The following is a 21,432-nucleotide window of genomic DNA, read 5'->3' as shown; positions in this document are numbered from 1 at the left end:
AACAATTAATTGGCCGCTTGTTTATTGCAGCCAGATTGACATTGCCCAAACACTGGAGAGATGTGTGCTATTGGACTACAGGTGTGATATTTAGCCTTCATGGAAATAGTGACTCAAAATGATATTTCTTCATGGTATTAAAAAAAATAATCAAATAAATTTGCTTTGACTTAGCACTCACTTATTTTTTTTATATTAGCAATAAGGGCCACAGTAAAAATCCACCATCCTATCATGGTAGGATTTGGAATGCATGACACTGTATTTTTTAAAATTTACACACACACACACACACACACACACACACACACACACGACTTTATTGCAGTCCATGGACCCAAAATACACAATACATTTTTTAAAAATTACATTGTCACTGTTGTTTTAATTTCATTTTTGTATTTTCCCCTTGTATTCCCATGAATGCATATTTGTACTTCACACTGATTTGAAGCCACTTTGTGTCCCTTCCTGGGAGGCCGGAGGGACATTGCTGGAACAACTCTTGGGTTGGGGCAACTGGGTAAAAGGTTTTATAATGTTTTAAGCGGTTCTGATTTTGGTTCCTCTGCTTTGCTTATGTAGGCTTGACGCTGGTTAAATGTTTAGTTGGGGTTGGCAGTTATTTTAATTTGGGTATAACTGTAAACTGTTTATTATTGATATTATTGTTATCGTTGGTTTCTACTGATTCATTGGTTTATTTGTTGCTCATATAGGATATTTTGTTTTTTAATGTTTGATGCTTTGTTGTGTTTTTATGTATGTTGTAAGTTGCCCAGTGTGGCTGGGCAAACCCAGTAAAATGGGCAGAATATAAATTATTATTATTATTATTATTATTATTATTATTATTATTATTATTATTACTGTGTAAAGTAAACAGTTCAAAAAAATTATGAATAAAGATCATATTATAGAATTATAGAGTTGGAAGGGGCCCTGAGGAACATCCAATCCACCCCCTCTGGAATGTAGGAGTATGTAGTTGTCCTATACAGGGATCAAACTTGCAACCATGACATTATCAGCACCATGCTCTAACCAACTGAGCTATCCAGAATGAAAATAAGAACATAAGAGCCTGATAGATCAGGCCATTAACACATCTATCAGCCAGCCCTCGAGTCTGCGGCTGCTGTTGCTGAATGCCAGGTTGCCTCTGAGTAAGACCCATCTCATCCATGATCCATGATTTTGGATGAGGAGGCCGATCTGGTCTGTATCACTGAGACTTGGGTGGGTGAGCAGGGTGGAGTTGGTCTTACCCAGTTGTGCCCATCTGGGTACTCGGTGCAGCATCAGAGCAGGCTTGAGGGTTGGGGAGGCAGAGTTCCTGTGGTCTATAGAGATTCCATCACTCTCTCCAGGCTCTCTTTCCAGGTGGAGGCAACTCCTACTTGGGGACTTACCTGGCTTTTTTCTGGCCCACGTAGGACCAGTCTGGATAGTTTAGCCTTGGTGAAGACTTGATGTTTTCATCCCCCAAAAAGTTTTTGAGTTTCTGCTGAAATGAGGCTGCATTTTAATGTTGTATTTTAATCTTGTTTTTAAGTTGTACAGTGGTACCTCGGGTTAAGTACTTAATTCGTTCTGGAGGCCCGTACTTAACCTGAAACTGTTATTAACCTGAAGCACCACTTTAGCTAGTGGGGCCTCCTGCTGCTGCCGCACTGCCAGAGCCCGATTTCTGTTCTCATCCTGAAGCAAAGTTCTTAACCTGAAGCACTATTTCTGGGTTAGTGGAGCCTGTAACCTGAAGCGTATGTAACCAGAGGTACCACTGTATTTCAATCAACTTGTTTTATATTTGGTGTTAGCTGCCCTGAGCCTGGTATTGGCTGGGAAGGGTGGGGTATAAATAAAATTATGATGATGATGATGATGATGATGATGATGAGTGTGTTTTCCTGGCATTGGACAATTGGCTCAGATTAGGGATTCTGCTGATTTACCACCCACCATCTCCCTGCCTGAGCTGACAGAGCTGCTCTCAAAGGCAGTGTTGAGGACTCACAGACCTCAAGATCTATGCTAAAGCAACTGGCTCTGGGGTGGCCCAGGGCTTTATGGCTGTCATGATGACCATGGAGCTGTCCCAACATGTAACTAACACATGTGTCAGGCTACACTCTGGACTTTGTTTTCTCAACAGGGCAGGAAGAGGGTGATCTGATATCAGTTCCCTGTCCTGGTCAGATCACTTCCTGTTGAGATTTAGCCTTTCAGAACCTTTTCCCATCTGCAGAGGTGGGGGACCTTCTCCTGTTGTTGTTGCTGCTGTTGTTGTTTATATACCGGTACTACCCCTCATCAAAACGAACTCAGGGTGGCCTTTCCTTAAAGGCTGATGGAGGTTCTGGGGGATTTTCCAGCTGATATAACTGGCACACCTGTCAGAGTCATGGCCAACTTCTGGAGCAGCCAAATGGCTCAGGCCTTTGACACGATCGCCCCTGAATACCCTCTTTCATTTCATGCAGCCCGCTTGGCTCCCTGATATACTCCAGAGCTTTGGGCAAGGAAACAAGCTAGGAAGCAACTCAAGCATAGGTGGAGGAAAACTCCAAACAAATGCAATAAAACACTGGTGAGGGCTCATCATGGAGCCTGCCTAGTGGCACTGGAGGCAGCAAAGAAGGCTTACTTTGCTGCCTCCATTGCATCCTCATTGTTCTGTCCAGCAGAGCTTTTCTGAGCAGTGCTGGGGCTCCTTATGTGAGGTTCCTCTGGGTACAATATTACCCCTTACACTGTTTAACATTTACCTGAAACTGCTGAGTGGGGTTATCCGGACTGAGGCCCTGTTTGTGAATGGTTCTTGAGACTTGGATAGATGGCATGTTGCCTGCTCTTGATGGAGTTACGCTCCCTCCAAAAGATTGTCTATGTAGCTTGGGAGGACACCTGGGTCCTTCGTTGTGGCACAAAGTGCCTTCCATCAGCTTCAGCAAGTGGCCTGCAGATCCTTTTGGGTGTGATGGTTGTCGGAGAGGTCCATCTTGGTATGCCCACCAGCCTTAGATGTTTGACTAGGTGAAGGCCCAGGAGAGGGCATTCTCTGTGACAGCTTCTAAAGTTGTAGCAAACAGTAGCTCATCAATGCAGTTGTTCCGGAACTGGTGTTATATGAGAGTTCCCTAAGGCACCTGCTAGTAGCATGGGCACTGCGTATTGCAGAAGCTGCAACTTCCTGACCATTTTCAAGGACAGCCCCATGTAAAATGCATTACAGTAATCCAACCTGAAAGAGACCAGAGTGTGGATAACTGTAGCCAAGCTATCTCAGTCCAGGAACGGCCATGGCTGGCTTAGCAGTGAAACCTGGCAGTCCTAGCCACTGAAGCTACCTGGGCTTCAAGTCATAAACATAGCTTTCTAGCCTTTTGAATTTAGCAGAAAGGCTGAAGCAAAGTTTATTGAAAACTCAGAAGTGCTTTGGGTACCAAAGCAGCAGCAATTGAGGGGGATAATGGCAGAGAACAGGCACAAAAGGAGACAAATATTCTCAACAGTAGAGGGGTTGGGAAGTGGGTGTTTTGCCCTCCCCAATCCTACTTCTGTTTCTAAACTGAACACCCAGTGTGGCATGAATTTGAACCCAGTTCTTTTGTAGTGGACTAGATTCACTTTAAATATTGGAGGTCCTTACAGTTTCAAGCACATTTTTCAAGGCCAGAATGGAAAGGTGGCATTCATGCAGCATGGTACCTGTCACATCTAAGGGCAGCTAGTTTGTACAAGCAGAATACTTTGGAAATTGCATTTCTTTTGGTACTGGAGATGTGATAAAAAGCACCCAGCCAATATGGAACTTTCACCTGCATTTTTCAGCCAGCCTCACAACATTCTGGAATGTCCAGGCCAGCAAATTCTCACAATTACTCTATGCTGTTAGTGTGGCCCACTGTATGTCGTATGGACTGCACTGTGAAATATTGGCCTAGCTGAAATAAGAATTTAAAGCCATTGGTAATTGCAATGTAAATGACTTTGATACCCCCTTTTTTAAAAACAACAACACCACATTTATTCAGTAGTTACAATACAGCTTTGTCCGCTGCCATAATATCACAGAATGATCACTCCCAAATGGCAGTGATGTGGGATTGAGGATTGGAGTGAATGGCTTTGATACCTTTGAGTATTTTTTTTAAAAAAACTAATAAATGGCAACACAACAGCTGCATAATATTTCTGTAGGTGGCTGCATTGTGTGTCAACATGTTGCAGTGGCAAGGCACAAGAAACAGAGTCCTGCTCATTTGCTGATAAGAACACAGCCACTGTCCATAACATTTCCTGCGCGGCTTTCATTCAGCCTGCATGTTGCCCCCAGTGCTTCCTGAAATGCCCAATGACTGCAGAAAGGGCAGGTTTCTCTTGGGTGCCTTCTTACCAATCTCTAGGCAGGACAACTTTTGTTTCTGTCCTGTTCTTTTCAATGGGAGCTGTCTCAGGCAGTTTTTCAGTGCTTGTTCTCCTTGCACTGCTCTTCTGATAACGATGTAGGGATCTGTAGTGGTATCACAGTAACTAGAAGAAGCTGCAGCTGTAAGTGGATGGACCCCATCCACCACCTCTGCCCACTCAGATATTCTAAAGATTTTGTTTCGTCAGTGGCCGTGACGTTTAGTAGGAAGTTGCCCATTTATGGAGACTAGAGCAAATGATATCATCACAATAGGTGGCTCCTCTCTACATAGGGATCATTTGTGAAATGAGATTACAGGCATTTATCTGGGAAACAGGAGGCAGAGGCACCTGCTTTATGTAATTGATATCCTGGAGAATAATGCTGTACAATAATCAAGACAGATCTTCTATTCCCCCCACCTCCTGTGATTTGATTAGGTGGGGAGAAATAGCCCTTCTTTTCCTGCTTGAGCAATAAAGCCCCTTATCCACATGGAATAAGCTCCAGACCATGTTTTCTGTTATGCTTGAATATATGGGACATGCATTGCAATCCTATGCTTGCCACAATGCTGCAGTATAGTTGTTTTGCAGAGCTGTGTAGCAGGCTAGTCAAAGCTGTGACTAACGAGGTCCTTCCTTGGATACATAGTTCAGTCTCTGGCCTTCCTTTTTTAAAAACAATGCATTTGAATCATTCACCGATTGCATATTTTTCCTGATCTGTGTGAGGCTTCACGCTCTCTGCCTGGATGCTGCCTGCAGTACAGCAAGACCCTCGGATACGGTAAGTCAGAGATGACTCAATTCTCACTCTCTTGCTTTCTGTGTATACTTTCATTCTATACTATGCTGTGATGCACATAAGTATGATATGTGTTTGTGTGTTAGGGGTGAGGAGTACTGTCTTAATTAGTCTGTCAGCTCATTAATTTTCAGCAGAGGCTCGCTCTCTTTCTCTTTCTCATTCTCCCCCTCCCCCAGTACTTTGCACCATGCCCCCCCTCCACCACCTGCCTCTTCCATGCAAGCAATGAAGCTGTACTGTCTTCAAGTAAAATGATCAGGCTTTCTTTTTCCCCCTTTTCCCTTTATTTCAACCTTGCTGCACTGCACGGTATGTTTTAGCTGCAGGAACAGATTGGAAAAGAACATATATTAAGGGAAAGTGTTGAACTTAACAGGTGATGCCATGGGAAGGGGAGGATAAGTTCAGCCTCCAGTTTAACCTTTGCAATATGTAATTTCTAAGACAGGGCTCATGTTAGGTTTCGTATTTCTCTTTGCAATAAGCATGTGCCATATGCCTTTCTGCTTTCCATATTCTTCCAGCAAAACTATGGACCTTCAGCTGCATTAGCCTCCGTTTGAAGTGAAGGCAGTAATATTAAAAGCCCCACCATAAAAAAGCCAGTTCTTTGTAATGCAGGGTGCAGAAGATGATTCAGTAGTACCTCTTATCAACTGCATTAAATGTGATAAATCGAGGTGGGGGGGGGAAATAAAGGCTGTGGGTTGCTGTTGTATGAATATGATACCACTGCTTAAAATATATATTCTTTAATATACTAGCCCTATCATTAGAGAAGACTTGAAAAGAATTTCCAATAATGATGAGGTTGGTACTTTATGAATTATAGAGAGAGGGGATTTCATGCTGGGTAAGAATTGCTTGAGAAGGAGTAGAATGAAGGGGTCTGTTGTAACAGTAGGTTACTAGGTCCTCTTTACTAAGGTTCACCTATGATCGTCTTTACTGGAATGGGCAACTTTGCAACAACTCTCTGTTGGTGCCTGGAAGGCTTGAAATGCACATTGTATGTGGGGCCAGTTTAGATGCCTGCATTTTCCGTGCAATGTGATTTTCAAGGGTAAGTGAGTCTAGGCAATGACACACAAATAAATAAAGGTTTGTCAAACAGTTCTTGTAGACTCTCGGTGAACTACTATTGTATTTGTAAAACCATCCAATTCATTTTTTTATTTTCTTTTTAATTCACCTCTCTCATTTCTCCAGGATGGCACAATCACTGAATGGCTGCCCCTTGCACTTTGGTGTTAACATGCCTTTCAATATATAAGTTTATGCTAAGTTTTAAGGGAGGTCTAGGACTGGCATTTTGTAACCATACCTTTAATCCACAAAAACATCCTATTTTATCTTCATGTGATGCAGCCTGTATGTTCTTTGTTCAGCAACAAGTGATCAGATAAGATCATCTAGCATGCAGAAGAATACAGGCAAAATGGTTAATCTGTGAATAGCTGACTGTAAGTAGTTTGCAGCGCATCTACATATGTGCGCAGTTAACACCTGCGAGCACCTCATTTTGCAGTGTATTCTTTATTGAAGTACTGGAAGGCGAAGGAAATTACTTTTGCTCATCAGTACATTAAGCTGACATGTGCTGTTGGGCATTGCATCTTTTACTTTCCAAGCAAAACTGGTTTGAAATATTTATTTAAGGAACATACATGCAGCAAGTCTCCCTAATATACTTGGACAAGTTATTTCTGAACATAAAAGAAACTGGGAAGTTTGTTCCTGTGTATTGAAGCTTATTTCTAGAGATAATTCATCGGTACAAAGGGTACAATTTCAGCCAGCCATTTAGTTCCTTACATGTTACTCCGCACTAATTGTGACATGCAGCTTTTTATGTACTCTGGCTGATTGAATTTTAACTATAACCTGATTTGCATAATTTAGATTTCAGAGAAAAAATTCAGACATTCCCCCTGTCAGACAACTGCCAACAATTAAATGGTCTATTCCAATTAAAGTCAAACACTTTAGGAAGGCTGTTGATTTAACATTGCAGGGAGTACAAACTTAATATAGGAGACATCAGAATACAAGAATGCTAACTCTATAGACATTTTTATTTCACTTTTTGAAACCATTATAAAACACTGATTATTTCATTCATGTGCCAATATAGGCTTATTTAATTGGAATGATCTACAAATAAAAACTGGTAACATATCAATAAATTTTCAGGCTGTTTTAGAACAGGAAGGAATTTGAAGGAAAATACCTTTGAAGGTTTAATACTTTTTCATATTAAATGTTTCACAATTTCACCAAATACAATTTTCAGTGAAAATTTCAGATTTAAAAATTAGTTTATGAATTGGGACTTGTGAAATTAGGTTTGACTCCAGTTTGATTAAGCTGGAGACAAATTGGGATAATAATTGGTTCTGGCCAGAATAATTACTCTTGGTATCTTGAGAATGAAGAAGCCACTGGGAGAGTTAAGATTTCACTGAACAATCAAAACCGTGTTCTTTTGTAGCCTGCTCTCATATAGGGTAGGTGTGCTTAAGACCATTGACTTCAGTGAGCTTAGGTGTGCTTGTGTCTGCATATTTTAAGGCTGTTGTTCTATTCTTCCCATCTATGCAACCTACTAATGGCAGCAACCATGTTAGTAGCATGGTGCTGGAAACGGAGTACTTTGCCTTCTGTTCAACAGTGGCAAAACAGATGCTTGTATTTAATATGCACTTTAAAAAGGGAAAGGGCCATAGCTCAGTAGCAGAGCATCAGCAAAAGGCATCAGTCTCAATTCATGGCCTCTCTAGGTAGGGCTAGGAAAGTCTGCAGCCCTGGAGAGTCACTGCAAGTCAGTGTAGACAGTACTAAGGCGAATAGACTCACATGATATATAAGGCAGCTTCCTTCCTCACATGATATATAAGGCAGCTTCCTTCCTCAAATAACATTTTATGCTTGATGCAGAGTGGAAATAATATAGCCTATTCAAATAATGCAAGTGACCCAGAAGTTAATATAACACTGGGAAATTTATTGCAGGAAATAGAGGTTCAGACAGATAAACCGTGTTTTTAAAAGGAAGTACGATAGATTTTTTAAAAATATTATTTCTCAGTTGTTAATTTTGAAAGCATATAGGTAATTGTATTTTTGCCATTTAATAAAATTATAGCTAAAGACGACAGCTTCGTGCACCCATGCATTCTCTTGGATATGGTTGGTGAAAGAGAGGCAGTAAAATGGCATGAGATACCCATGCATAGTGCAAAGCTGTTTCGTAATTTACATTTTGTGCTTCAGAATGTACAAGTTGGTTCACAGAAACTGAGTTGTAGGAAGATTTGGGTCCTCGTATGAGGAGTGTAGCTATGCATCATGCAGCACAAGCTTTTGCGTGCTCATCAGAGGTCTCACTGATGCCCCAGTGAAGTCGCCTTGAGTAAGCGTGCATGGAAATGCAGACTTCAGCAAACTGTATTTACTTCGCCAGTGTGAAATATTAAAGAGGTGCAGCCAGCTTGAGGCTCCTGCCCAGTGGTGTGGTGGGGCTTTGCACTGGTTCCTCCTGAAGGGAAAGGATCCAGAAAGGATTTTCCCCACTCCACCTCACCAACGGTGTGGCAGGGCTTTGTACCAGCTTTTCCTGAAGAAAAGAGCCGATGCAAAGACACCCCTTACAGAGTTTGAGCCCCCATTGTGGGGGGCAGGTAGCATCAGAGCATAACATCTCAGGTGCCAAAATGCACTAGGCTACCCCTGAGAGCCAGCTTGGTGTAGTGGTTAAGACCGGTGGACTCGTAATCTGGTGAACCAGGTTCGCTTCCTCGCTCCTCCAAATGCAGCTGTTGGGTGACCTTGGGCTAGTCACACTTCTTTGAAGTCTCTCAGCCCCACTCACCTCACAGAGTGTTTGTTGTGGGGGAGGAAGGGAAAGGAGATTGTTAGCCACTTTGAGACTCCTTAGGGTAGTGATAAAGCGGGATATCAAATCCAAACTCTCCTCCTCCTCCTTCTCAGTTACGTATAGATTCCGTCCTAGATGTTACTATTTCTGCTAAACATGCAGGAAACATGAATGTAAGTTATGACAGTTGCATGAATACATATCCAGGTTATGTGACTTGCATTAAATATCAAAGAGCAAAACAGATAGTGTAGTATTTGATGGAAACCAAACTGCAGTAGAACAGAAACAGCGCTGATGTGGCAAACAGCTGCCTTCTTACATCCGGGTATGTTGAAGGGTAGGTTAAAAAAAATAAATCCAATAAATAAATATGGGAGAATCACTGCAGCTGATCTCCGCCTCTATCTGCAGATTGGAAAGTCCACTGTATTCCAGCATCCCTAACAGCAAGATCCCAAAGGGTGGGCAGTGGAAAGTTGCAACGCAGTTGCTGTGTGGGCAGTAAGAAGAAAAAGGAGCATTCTGGGAGCATTCTGGAACGATTTTTTTTTTTAAGTGGTAAGGGAAAATGGGGAAGAAATGTACAAAAGCCACCAGGTGAGAGGCCAGCAGGGCTTACAAAGTGGCAACTCTCTCTTCCTTGACCTCAGTATGATTGTGCTGCCTATATAACATTAGATTTATTGGGGGGTAAGCTAATGTTCAATTTTTTTATTATTATTTAAAAAATATTCTAATTGCATGATAGTTACAGAGCATTCTGGGAATGGCCATCAAAATACTAAAACATTCATATTCAAATTATTCCTAGTTGGCTTTTGTTAAGCAATTATTGCAGGAGAGGGAGAGGGGTCTGAAGTGGAGTTCCTCCAAGGATTGGTATTGGAACCTGTGTTTTTTAACTTGCTCATAAGTGATACAGAGCTAGGGGTGAGTAGTGAGGTCTCTAAATGTGCTAATGATACCCAATTGTTCAGGGTGATTAAAGCAAAAATAAAATAAAATAAATGAATTACCCAAAGCTCCAAAATGGTTCCTCCAAACTTGGGTAAAAGCTGTAAAATGGCAAATGCAGCTTCAGTGTGAGCAAGTGCAAAGTGATGAGCATTGGAGCAAAAAATAAATAAATCCCAGTTTCACATCAACTTTAATAGGTTCTGAACTGGCAGTGACTGACTAGGAGCAAGACCTTAGGATCATGGTGGATAACTCAGTGAGGATGTCAACTCACTGCGGTAGTTGTTTTTAAGTGAATTCCTTGATAGGAATTATAGGCAACGGGACTAAAAATAAAACTGCCAATAATATAATGCTGTTATGCAAATCTATGTTGTAGGAATGATTGCAATACTGTGTTTAGTTCTAGTCGCCTCAACCCCTCCCTGCCCAAGATGATCAAGGGCTTGAAATAAATCCCCCATGAGGTGAAATTACAGCATTCAGGCCTTTTTGGTTTGGAAGAAAACTGAGTAAGAGGAAACCTGATAAGAGCTGTGTAAGATTATCTCTCTCTTCTCCGCCTCTCTCTCTCTCAAAATACTAGAACCCAGGGCCATCCAGAGGAGCTGGAAGCTGGAAGATTTAGGACAGACAAAAGGAGATACTTGTTCACACAGTGCATAGTTAAAACTATGAAATTCGCTGCCACGAGAGGCATTGATGGCTGCCAACTTGGATGCCTTTAAAAATGAAAAGGCAAACTCATGGAGGATAAGGTTATTAGTGACCACAAGCCACTGCGAGCCTCCACTGTCAGAGGCAAGATGCCTCTTACTATCAGTTGCTGGGATTCACAAATGGGGAGTGTGCTGCTGATCTGTCCATGGAGGCACAGGTCAGTTCTGTGTCCAGGGCAGCTGTCTACCAGCTCCATCTGGTACTCAGGCTGAGACCCTACCTGCCCGCAGACTGTCTCGCCAGAGTGGTGCATGCTCTAGTTATCTCCCGCTTGGACTACTGCAGTGCGCTCTACGTGGGGCTGCCTTTGAAGGTGATCTGGAAACTACAACTAATCCAGAACGCGGCCGCTAGACTGGTGACGGCCTCCAAGACCATACAAGACCTGGCTCCCAGTATGTTTACAAGCACAATTCAAAGTGTTGGTATTAACCTTTAAAGCCCTAAATGGCCTCGGCCTAGTATACCTGAAGGAGCATCTCCATCCCTATTGTTCAGCCCAGACACTGAGATCCAGCGCCGAGGGCCTTCTGGCGGTTCCCTCACTCCAAGAAGTGAGGCTTCAGGGGACAAGGCAGAGGGCCTTCTTGGTAGTGGCGCCCGCCCTATGGAACACCCTCCCATCAGATGTCAAGGAAATAAACAACTGTCTGACTTTTAGAAGACATCTGAAGGCAATCCTGTAGCAGGAATTTTTTAATGTCTAATGTTTTACACTTTTTTATGTCTTGTAAGCCACACAGAGTTGCTGGGGAAACCAAGCCAGATGGGTGGGGTATTATTATTATTATTATTATTATTATTATTATTATTATTATTATTATTATTATTATTATTATTATTATTATTCAAGCCCTGCATGTTGGCTGTCTAGAGGATTCTGGTTGGCCACTGTGAGAACAGGATGCTGGACTAAATAGGCCTTTTATCTGATCCAGCAAACCCTTCTTATGCTTTTATAAGCTGGAGACATGAAGTCTATGATATTCACATATAGAGTAAGCAAGGTGCACATATGTGCTTTATCAGGTGCAGCCCAGGAATCCTGCCACTCACCTTGAAAGCAATTGAGCCTTTGGGAAGGTTCCAATAGAAGGCTTCAAAAACTCAAGAACTTTCTGAGTGTTTGCACAGAAAGCCACAAAAGCTCAAAGGCGCACACAAGTAGTTATCTCCACCTATTGCCACTCCCCTGCCCCAAGGCCCAGAAATCTACCATAGGGACAGGGGGGAGATGGTGGAGGCATGAATTCCCAGGCCCCCAGCAGAGCATCCTTTCCTGCTGGTAAATGATTCTGAAACTATATGCCCCAGAATGTCCCACTGACAGCTGACATCACAAGGGCAAAGATGCCATGCTATGTGCCTGAGAGCAGCACCACCTTTCTGTTACCGAAAAGGAAATTTCTGGGCTTTGAAGGAGAGGCAAAGGGAAGCAATGGCAGTTCACCTAACTGAGAAAAGCCTCGATCCTGTTTGCAAGCATTTGACACAAGGGTGCTTGCTTATGTGAGTGCCCACATGCTCTCAACATCCTTTGTAGACGTCCCCCAAGCTCTGCTGAGCCAACTTGATAGGGAGTGTTATGGCCATTGATATTATGCCCAGCTCCCTGGATACCTCTTTCACTACACTCTACAAAACGAGCATGGACTCAAATCTACCGATGCTCACCAGTCCCAGGAACAAACAAAATGAGTTTTAGTTTTGCAAAATGTGTTCTGCTGTTTGCTAAGCTCTTGCTAACTGCTTCTTGACCTGACTCTGGTTCTGTGCCTCCTAGTCCCAGCTACCCATTTTTATTTTTATTTTATAAAAAAATTAAGACAAAATCAAAATCTGGTAACCCTATTCCCCTCTGTAAATAACAGCAGATTGTGTTTACTTCATGTGGAAGCCGGACATTAACTACTACAGGCCATAGGTTTGTACTCTGCTTTTTACTTTTCTAGTGTGCTGTCCTTATGAAGACACAACACACAGTGAACTGCAGATGCATTTGAACTAATGCAAATGGTCACCAGAAATGCATAGTTCTTGGGCTTTTTAAAAGAACCATAGTCATTTTCAATACCCCTCCCTACAAAACAGATACTGCAGGACGATGTTTTATTAATTCTTCGTTTTTCCAGTGCATTTCAATAGCTTGCAGTCAGTAACATTCCAGAATGAATATTCTGTAGCATGAATAGTCAGAATGATGGGTTTTTATTTTTATTTTTTGAGGCAAAGCAAATATCTAGAATGATAGTATTCTTCCATTCTGGCATACAGTGCAGGGAACAATATTCAGCAGATCTCCAGTGTCAAGAAATGCAGATTTTTAGGATCATTACACACATTCAGTATTTCTGTGGCTCAGTAAGTCTAGGTCTCTGGCCTATTGTGGGATAACTGATCAGAGAAAGAGTTGCCTTTTTGCATAGCCCCTTTGCCGAATCTGTGCATTTGGTTGCATAAACCAGATCAGGCACTAATGCTGCATGAAACATCATTGCTTCCCACTGGGTAGCCTCTGTGGATTCTGCTGTACAGCTGGAGGAGAGCTCAAGCAAAATCTGTGGTTCTCAAAGGAGCCATACTGTGAGTAGGGGAATTGACACAGCAGTCCCTGGGAAGCTGCCTTTAAATGGGGTGTACTCAGATACCTTTAGAAAGAGGAGAGTCATATCTCACTGGCACAGCACAGTGTTGACATGCAAAAGATCCCAAGTTCTAATCCTGGCAGTTTCAGCTAAAGGATCTCAGGTGTCAAGGCTGGGAAAGACATCTGAAGAGTACATGGACCAGTGACCTGGCTCAGTTTTCTACGTATGATGAGAGATTTATGCTTGTCCATTTATGCTTCTAGGCTTTCTGCTTTAGAACACAAGTTGGTTGAAAGTTTTTGAGAGCCAATCAATCTAACAAATTGTGGCAGACATGTTATTTCCATTTTCATGGGGTCCTTAGCAAGAGCAGAGAGAAGCATATATAGCAGGAAAGCATCAAAAGTGGCCATGTTTGGTTACTTGCAAAGGATAGGGTTGTACAGCAACATTCCTACAAGCATTTTTGGGTACGTTAGGGTTAGGTTTTTGTGGCCATGTTTATTTGTGGTTTATTTGTTGGTTCTGTGACATTAAGAACATTTATGTCTGATTTATGTTGCACATTGATGACAGAAATGACATCTAAATTGAGAATGAGAATATTAAAGAATTTATTTTTCTCTACCTTTCCCCATCTATTTTTCTGCCTCTGACAGGAGAATATATCCTTTAAAGTCAATTTTGCCATTTCCTCTTGAATCCCTTCGCATTTGTTCAGAACATCCATACGGCAGCTGAAGTGAACATTTCATGACTAAATGCCATTAAAAATAGGAAGGAGGGGATCAGTTGGTTGCTAATTGGGTAGGCTAATTAGACAATAGCTCCCTTAATCATTTCAGCTGAAATATTTCACAAGTGACACTCATGTGGAAGGCCTTCCAGGAACCACATATCTTGCTTTCGATTGAGAACTGTTAGAGATTTCAGTGTTTTGCGCTGCTATTGTTCCACTTCACATCTGAGAAAAGGATCATGTGGACCAGTTAAGAACTGCTGGATCAGGCAAATGGCCCATCTAATCCAGCATTGTGTTCTCACAGTGGCCAACCAGAAGCCTGTGGAAACCAGCAATCAGGATCCAATGGCTTCCAGCAGCTGGTATGAGAGGTACAGTTTTAGAGGTACACTAGACACGTGACGAAGGACTTGAGGAATACATACATGGGATGTATGACTCCTCCTCCCTCATTTTGAGCAGGAGACCACCATTTGAAACTGTTCTCCTTTTCAAAAGTGGTTCAAAAGATGTTTTTGGACTACAGTTCCCATCATTCCTGACCACTGGTCCTGCTAGCTAGGAATGATGGGAGTTGTAGTCCCAAAACAGCAGGAGACCCAAGTTTGGGAAACCCCACTGTACAGAATGGGGGGGGGGAGGGCTGCTCTCTGAAAACCCAAAGCTTCCATAGGTCTGCATAACTGTTTGTGGTGTTCCACGAGTCCTGACTGCTCCCAGGGGCTATGAAGCAGCTGTCTATTAAGCATGGAGTTAAAAAAAATTAAAACTTCGGTTTAAATATTTACAGCTGTGTGTTTGCTGTCATGAGATCGGTTGTCTCATGAAGATGATGTACCCATTTTTAAAGAGAGGAGGGATGCATCATGGGGGCAGCCCACTACCCATATTATTCCTTAATCTGTGCAGAAACAATTACATCTGAAGAGCAGATTTCTGAGCTTGGTGGCACGAGCATGCCGCAAAATCTGGCCGTGCTGCTAGCATTTTAGCACTGCATTATACCAGGTACGTTCTTCAGGAATGCTCAGTTGGTAGCTTCCTGTAGTCTTCACTAGTCATTGCAACACATAAACACAAGCGTGGGAAATGTCCCAGGAAAGGACAGGTGAGCTTGGCCTCTGGCATGCCATTTTCTCCATGATGTAAATCATTGAGAAGTGGTGTGGCCTGAGGTACTTTGCAGGGCTTGGAAATGCTGAAACTGCACTTGTGGACCTGGCAGAAGCTCCCTTGAGATGTTTTTTGTATCATATGCAGAAAAATAGAAGGAGCAACTGGATGCAGTATACTGCTTATCATTAAGTATAACAAGCAAATTGTTTCAGGTAGCAATAATGCCTATGTTAGAATTGTGCTCCAGCAAATGAATAAGGACGTGGGTGGCGCTGTGGTCTAAACCACTGAACCTTTTGGCCTTGCTGATCAGAAGGTTGGCAGTTCGAATCCCCGCAATGGGATGAGCTCCCGTTGCTCAGTTCCAGCTCCTGCCAACCTAGCAGTTCGGAAGCACACCAAAAAGTACAAATAGATAAATAGGTACTGCTGTGGCGTTTCCATGCGCTTTTCTGGTTTTGGTGTTCCATTGTGCAAGAGGGAGCGGCTTAGTCATGCTGGCCACATGACCCGGAAAAAACTGTCTGCAGACAAACACCGGCTCCCTCGGCCTGTAAAGCAAGATGAGCGGTGCAACCCCAGAGTCATCTGCGACTGGACTTAACTGTCAGGGATCCTTTACCTTTAAATGAATAGGACATAGCAGAGTCTAGCCTAATTGTTTACATTTTTAAAGCAAAGTACTTTGCACATCTATTAAATAGAATATCTGTCTTGGAAAGTGTATGCATAGATTCTTTAGCCTATTTCTGTCTATTATTCTCTTGTCCATGTTTTCTATGAATCATGCACTCCTGGGAGAAGAGAGGATCATCTGAGAAATGTAAAGGTCCTCACAGCCTATCAAGGGCAAGTAGAACTCTCTTGAAGCTGAAAGTTGTGATTTAGGAGATAAACATGGTGATTGTTTGTCACCCTGAAAAAGTGCTGGAGCCAGCACTCAATCCTTCCTGCTTTGGACACCTAACATCTACTTTTTGACTGCTGCTGCTTTTCCCTGTAGCTGAGCAAAGGCAGTGGAAACCTTGGTTGGACTGGACAGCTGCTACAATACTTGCTAACAGACCTTAAGCAATGATAGGAGACAGAAATCCAAAGGAGGAATACACTGTGGGAAGCAGGGGCTTTGAAAGGGGGACAGTTTCAAGCCAGGAGTGTTCAGGAATAGCCCAATACATTTTGCTACCTGAGGTGAAGGACAAAATGTCCCCCTCTCCCCATATTCCAAGTACAGAAGGTAACTGGACCGGCCATTAAATCATACTCAACATTGCTGGTTGGGCATCATGAGGGTATCAGGCCAGCTTAGTGAGTTCAGGGCTGGTCATGTGGAACAGAGAGGTATCCAACCCAGGGGAATGCCTGGGGCTGGGGGTTGGGATGCTCAGGAGAACAGCTTGAGTGCTGCCATCACTACCACCACCAGATCCATGCCTGGGGTGATCGACACTCTGCTTCATGCTATGACCAGCCCTGTGAGTGTCCCTGGCAATGAAGGGCAGCTAAGAAACACACCAGAATCAACATGTCTCCTAGAAGTCACTAATGGGTAACATATACAGATTGCTAGTTGCTTGATATCCACCACTGAAGGCTTCCTGTTATATTTTGTGGAAGCAATCTGGTTGTATTTCTCGTAACAGTTTTATTTGATATAGGTATTTGGTCCAATTAAGGCAGTACAATTGCTCACCCTTTCCCTTCCTGGTTTTAGCTATGTGGTGGAGAGTGGTCTTGGAAGGATAATAGAAAAGGCCGATCTAGTAGTGAGATTACTTCCCCAAGAGGGACCCAGCTGTCCAACAGGTACTCCACAAAGCCTTAAACGTTGGCCAGTGGTGCGTCCAGATGGATAATGCACTTTTGGAAAACCACTCAAAAATATGATTAAAAAGGAGAAGGTCACCAGGTGCCATTCATTTTGCATTTAGTGCATCCATCTCAGATGTTTGTGCGTGCATTTAAGTTAAAAGTTTGTGATTGTTTTATATGACATCCTAGTCTCACCGAAATGTTGTGATATGTGTTTGCATGAGTCACACTCCACGTGCTGTTTCTCTTCCGGTGCGTAAGTGCAGCAGAAGTTCTCTTGATGTGCCTGGAAGTAGCAGGTAGCCTCAGAAAGCGCCCCAGTTAGATAGCTGGGCTCCCCTTAAGGTTAGTCCAGAAGTTGCAGCTAATGGAAAATGCAGCAGTAGTCAACAGGTGTTGAGAGAATTGTGCTTGCTGCTTATATTCTACTGAGTCGACTTTAAGGTATTACTTTTTCATTTGTAAAGCCATAAACAACTCAAGATTAGGTAGAGACCACCTTGTCCCTTAGATATCCGTAGCTGGTCCCTGTGTTCAGCTGATGAGGCCTGGTTGGAGGTCTCACCCAATCTGGACCTTCAGTATGGTTGAACCAGCATTATGGTGTCCTCTTGATGATTAGACAGGAATCTCCTATTCTGTGCTTTAGATGCCAGTTAAAAGCTCAGGCCATCCCCAGCTGAATTGCTGGCTTTAATTTGCAGCTGATACAAACTACAATGAATGATTTTTATTATGCTTTGTAATTTTGTTTTATCCTATGTCTGTGTGTATATACTTCTGACCGCTGCTTAGATATTATATATTAAGCAGTTTATAGATTGTTTTAAAATAGTGAAACAAAAACATTAAATCCTCCTGAGTCAATATTTTGCCACATTCTTCAGACCAGCCAGCCCCAGAACCAAGCATTCTGTAGCACATTTTAATCTGGGACACATACAAAAAGAGAAGTGCATTTCATTTATTAACATTCGTTTCACATTTCCAGATGTGGATTTATTGTTTTTCTAGAATTTGCAAGAAGCAGTTTTATTGGGTTTTTGTTTTGTTTTAGTTTTGTAGAAATGATTGCATTACTTTTAGAAGTTGGGTTTTGTGCTTTTTCCTGCTTTGATCTTGTAACCTGCTTTGATTGGCTTCTTGCTGTGAAGTGATCTATAAATCTGTTAAATAAACAAATAAGATCCCTGACACTTTGATCACCAAAACTGGGAGAGGGGACTTGAACAGTGCTCCAGGAAGCATATTTACTTTCTCCCACATCAGTGAAATACTGTCTTTAATTCCTTTGGGATAAGATGTACTAGGATATTGTTTGAGGACAATGCTGTTTATAGTGTCTCTCCCATTTTCTTGGCCATATTGCCTAAGAATCATATGCTCCCTGGGAGAATATGATTTCAGAATATATATATATATATATATATATATATATATATATATATATATATGTGTGTGTGTGTGTGTGTGTGTGTGTGTGTGTGTGTGTGTATCTCCCTTATTTAAGCAGTGTAAAACAATATTTTAAAAACCTTCCCTTATTTAAGCAATGTGAGTGGCCATTGAGGAGTCCGTATTCGGGAAAGGGAATGCTGTACAAGTCAAGGTCAGCACTGCTAGCTTTGATCTCAGTGCACATCTGGGGAGGGGGAAGAGAAAGGGTTGCATCCAGATGTTTCTTCTTTCCCCAACAGGGGGCAGGCAGAGCTGACACTTCTGCCTTCTCAGTTGACTGGTAGGTGTATGCAGCGACACACAAAGCTGCACTGTGAGCACTATGTCTAGTACCAACCAAGTGCTGTTGCTTTCACTAGTTTTCCACGAGAGTGGTGCAGAATGACAGCCTCAATCTTTGGTACCATCTGCGGTTTGAATTATGCCCCTGCTTCTTTGGATTTGGCTGTGCTTGTTGGTTTTATTGCTTGCTTTCAGGCCAATCCCATGTAGTTGAAAGTGGCTTTATTGTGACATGAATTTCATTCCAGCGCTGTTAGCATTTCCATAATGAAAACAACTTTGAAGCAATAATATGAACAGTTAAATGGTTTCGATAGAAATACCTTTGCCGTGACAGATCCCGGATGTGAAAAGGGCATCTTTAGTGTAGGTATTTGAAACCATAGCGAGTCCATGGCCCCAAATTGTTGATAATGTTAGTAAATAAGGAGAAAACCTCTTTAAAAATAAATAAGTAAAATCCTGTGGCATCTCACAGACAAACAGATTTACTGTGGCTTAAGGTTTTATGGAAGGAGGCCATCGGCTGAACGAAGCTATCTTCAACTGACAGCTGCATGCATACACACATGAAATTGTAAACAGAGGGGACAAAAGGCAGTGAAATTCAAGGGGTACCGTCTCTGGAAACAATTCATTAAACATATAAATCTGAAGTTAGAGAATCCTATAAGGATTCATTTTATGTATCCATGGGAACAGACCGAGCTTAACATGAAAAATTACACCATGCTACAAATATAACACAGTGGCTTCCTGTGGCTTCCTACCACCACCACCTTATTGACTGAGTAAATAATATAAACAACGTTTTGAAATCTTAAACAGTGCCCCGATAAAAGCATGCGAGAATCTGAAGAACATGCCCTTTCACCGCAACTGTCTGGGTATATCATCCAGCTACAGCTGGTTTGTGTTCAAATGTGGAACAAAAAGCAGGGAGTATTTGGGAAGGGAAGGCATTCTTTCTTGAATTTTAAGAAATGTGAAAAGATTGTAGTCTTCTCCACGCATTGCTCATATGTAGAGGATAATCATACTGATAGCAGCTGTGAGTTTAGCTCCTCCCCTGCCATTCTGATTGCCATAACTTTTGGCAGTTTTTTTTTTCTGGGAGGACGCAGGGGTACGCACACCCCAAAACATTTTGTGAATCTAATGGGAGAAGAAACTAAACATTTAATTTTTTTTAGTTTCTTCTCTAGCACGGTGAATCGTTAGTTCTGTTGACTGGCACGGTGAATCATCCGTTATGCTGCTACCCCCGATAGTGGCCTTTAGTGTATTTATTTTCCCCCATTTGAACTATAAAATGGCGATTTTCTTGAGTCACAATGAGAGTACCCCTAAACATTTTTTTTAAGAAAAAAGCACTGACTTTTGGGGTGGGGAACCAGCTGTTTCTGGAGTTCTACATTGCACAAGGAACCTCTGTACAGAGAGAAGACTCCTTGCTGACGAAGTTATGAGAGGCAGGTCACCAACGTAGTGCCCTGGGCCACCCATGCACCCACACAGGCCTTCACAGCATCCACAGTGCTGAAAATATGTTTGAAAGAAGCACCCTATTGTACCCAGTAAGATAGCTTGTGGTGTGTGCTTGGTTGCAGGGTGTGGGGTGCCTGTGACAATGTATTCAGTTTGCAAATGTGTCAATGGGTGCAAAAAGACTGGTGTTTTCTGAGTTGTGGCAGGGGTTGGAGGAGCTGCATGACTTTGTGAAGGGGAGCAAAAGATGTGCAACCCTACAGTCCCTTTCACCATGCACAGCCTCTTCAGATGACAAATGTGTGAAGTTTTATTTGTTCGTTGGTTTGTAAAAATTCATTGTGTACTGACAGTTCTGATAGTATCACTTAATTTTCTTCAGGGACTGCTCTAGTGTTTCTTTAGTGCAGGAACTGTGTTTGGGAATGCAGAGCCTTTGCAAACAGACCTGAAGAATTCTCATCCCGTCACTTCCTTGCTATTGCTCTGCTTAAGAAGCGAGGTGATCAACTGGAAAGACTTTCGTTCTTTCCTTTCCTTTTGCTGAAAAGTTAAAACGAAATGACAAGACATAAATGGAAATATACTGAATGGAGAAGAACCTAGATGAATGCATTGAAGCAGATTATGGAAAACAAGACAATAGAAATTCGGTTGGTGTATAATGAATATGTAAAATCACAACTAAATTCACAGTCTAACCCCATTCTAGCATGTGGCCGGATCCTGGAAACAAAAGTTAATTAATCTGTGATTGCTAGCTAAGTGCTGAGAGGGCTATAGAATGAGCAGGTACCTGTTGTTCAGTAGTGCTAAAAGCGCACATTTGACAGCAGGCTTCAAGTTATATTAGGTAAGATTGCTTGCAAAAAATGTCTACATTAGTAAAAACTGTGTGTGAAAAATGTTTATTAGGATAAATTCAAGCTGAAATGCTAAATAATTTTTATGACTTTAAAAAAATAAGTGAAATCGACCCACATGCACACCACAAATAGCTGCAGAAATGTAGAGAACTCAATTTGAGACTGTGAAAAAGGGGAAACGGAGAAATCCGAAACCGACAGATTCTTCCATCCCTAGAGACTAGTGATGTTGTTGACATGTGACATTAGTCTGCATGGAAGTCAAATCCAATCACAAGCAGCCAGTGCCCTGCAGCAGT

At 42.2% G+C, this 21,432-nt stretch overlaps 1 protein-coding gene across 7 annotated transcripts in view; it reads left to right on the top strand.

Annotated features, from left to right (window-relative positions):
* Positions 1 to 21,432, top strand: part of DLGAP2 (DLG associated protein 2) — a 400,720-nt gene that overhangs the window by 95,204 nt on the left and 284,084 nt on the right. For 3 of the 7 annotated variants that reach the window (XM_081189016.1, XM_081189017.1, XM_081189015.1), the window contains exon 1: positions 5,110 to 5,203. The exons of the other annotated variants lie outside the window; for them this stretch is intronic. The gene's annotated coding sequence lies outside the window, so the exon portion shown is untranslated. Of the gene's footprint in view, positions 1 to 5,109; positions 5,204 to 21,432 lie in introns of those variants that run through there. 7 annotated transcript variants of the gene reach the window in all.

The sequence above is a fragment of the Podarcis bocagei genome, assembly GCF_964188305.1.
Source record: "Podarcis bocagei genome assembly, chromosome: 3".
NCBI lineage: Eukaryota > Metazoa > Chordata > Lepidosauria > Squamata > Lacertidae > Podarcis > Podarcis bocagei.
The sequence above is the reverse complement of the archived record's forward strand: the minus strand, read 5'-3'. Positions and strand labels throughout refer to the sequence as shown.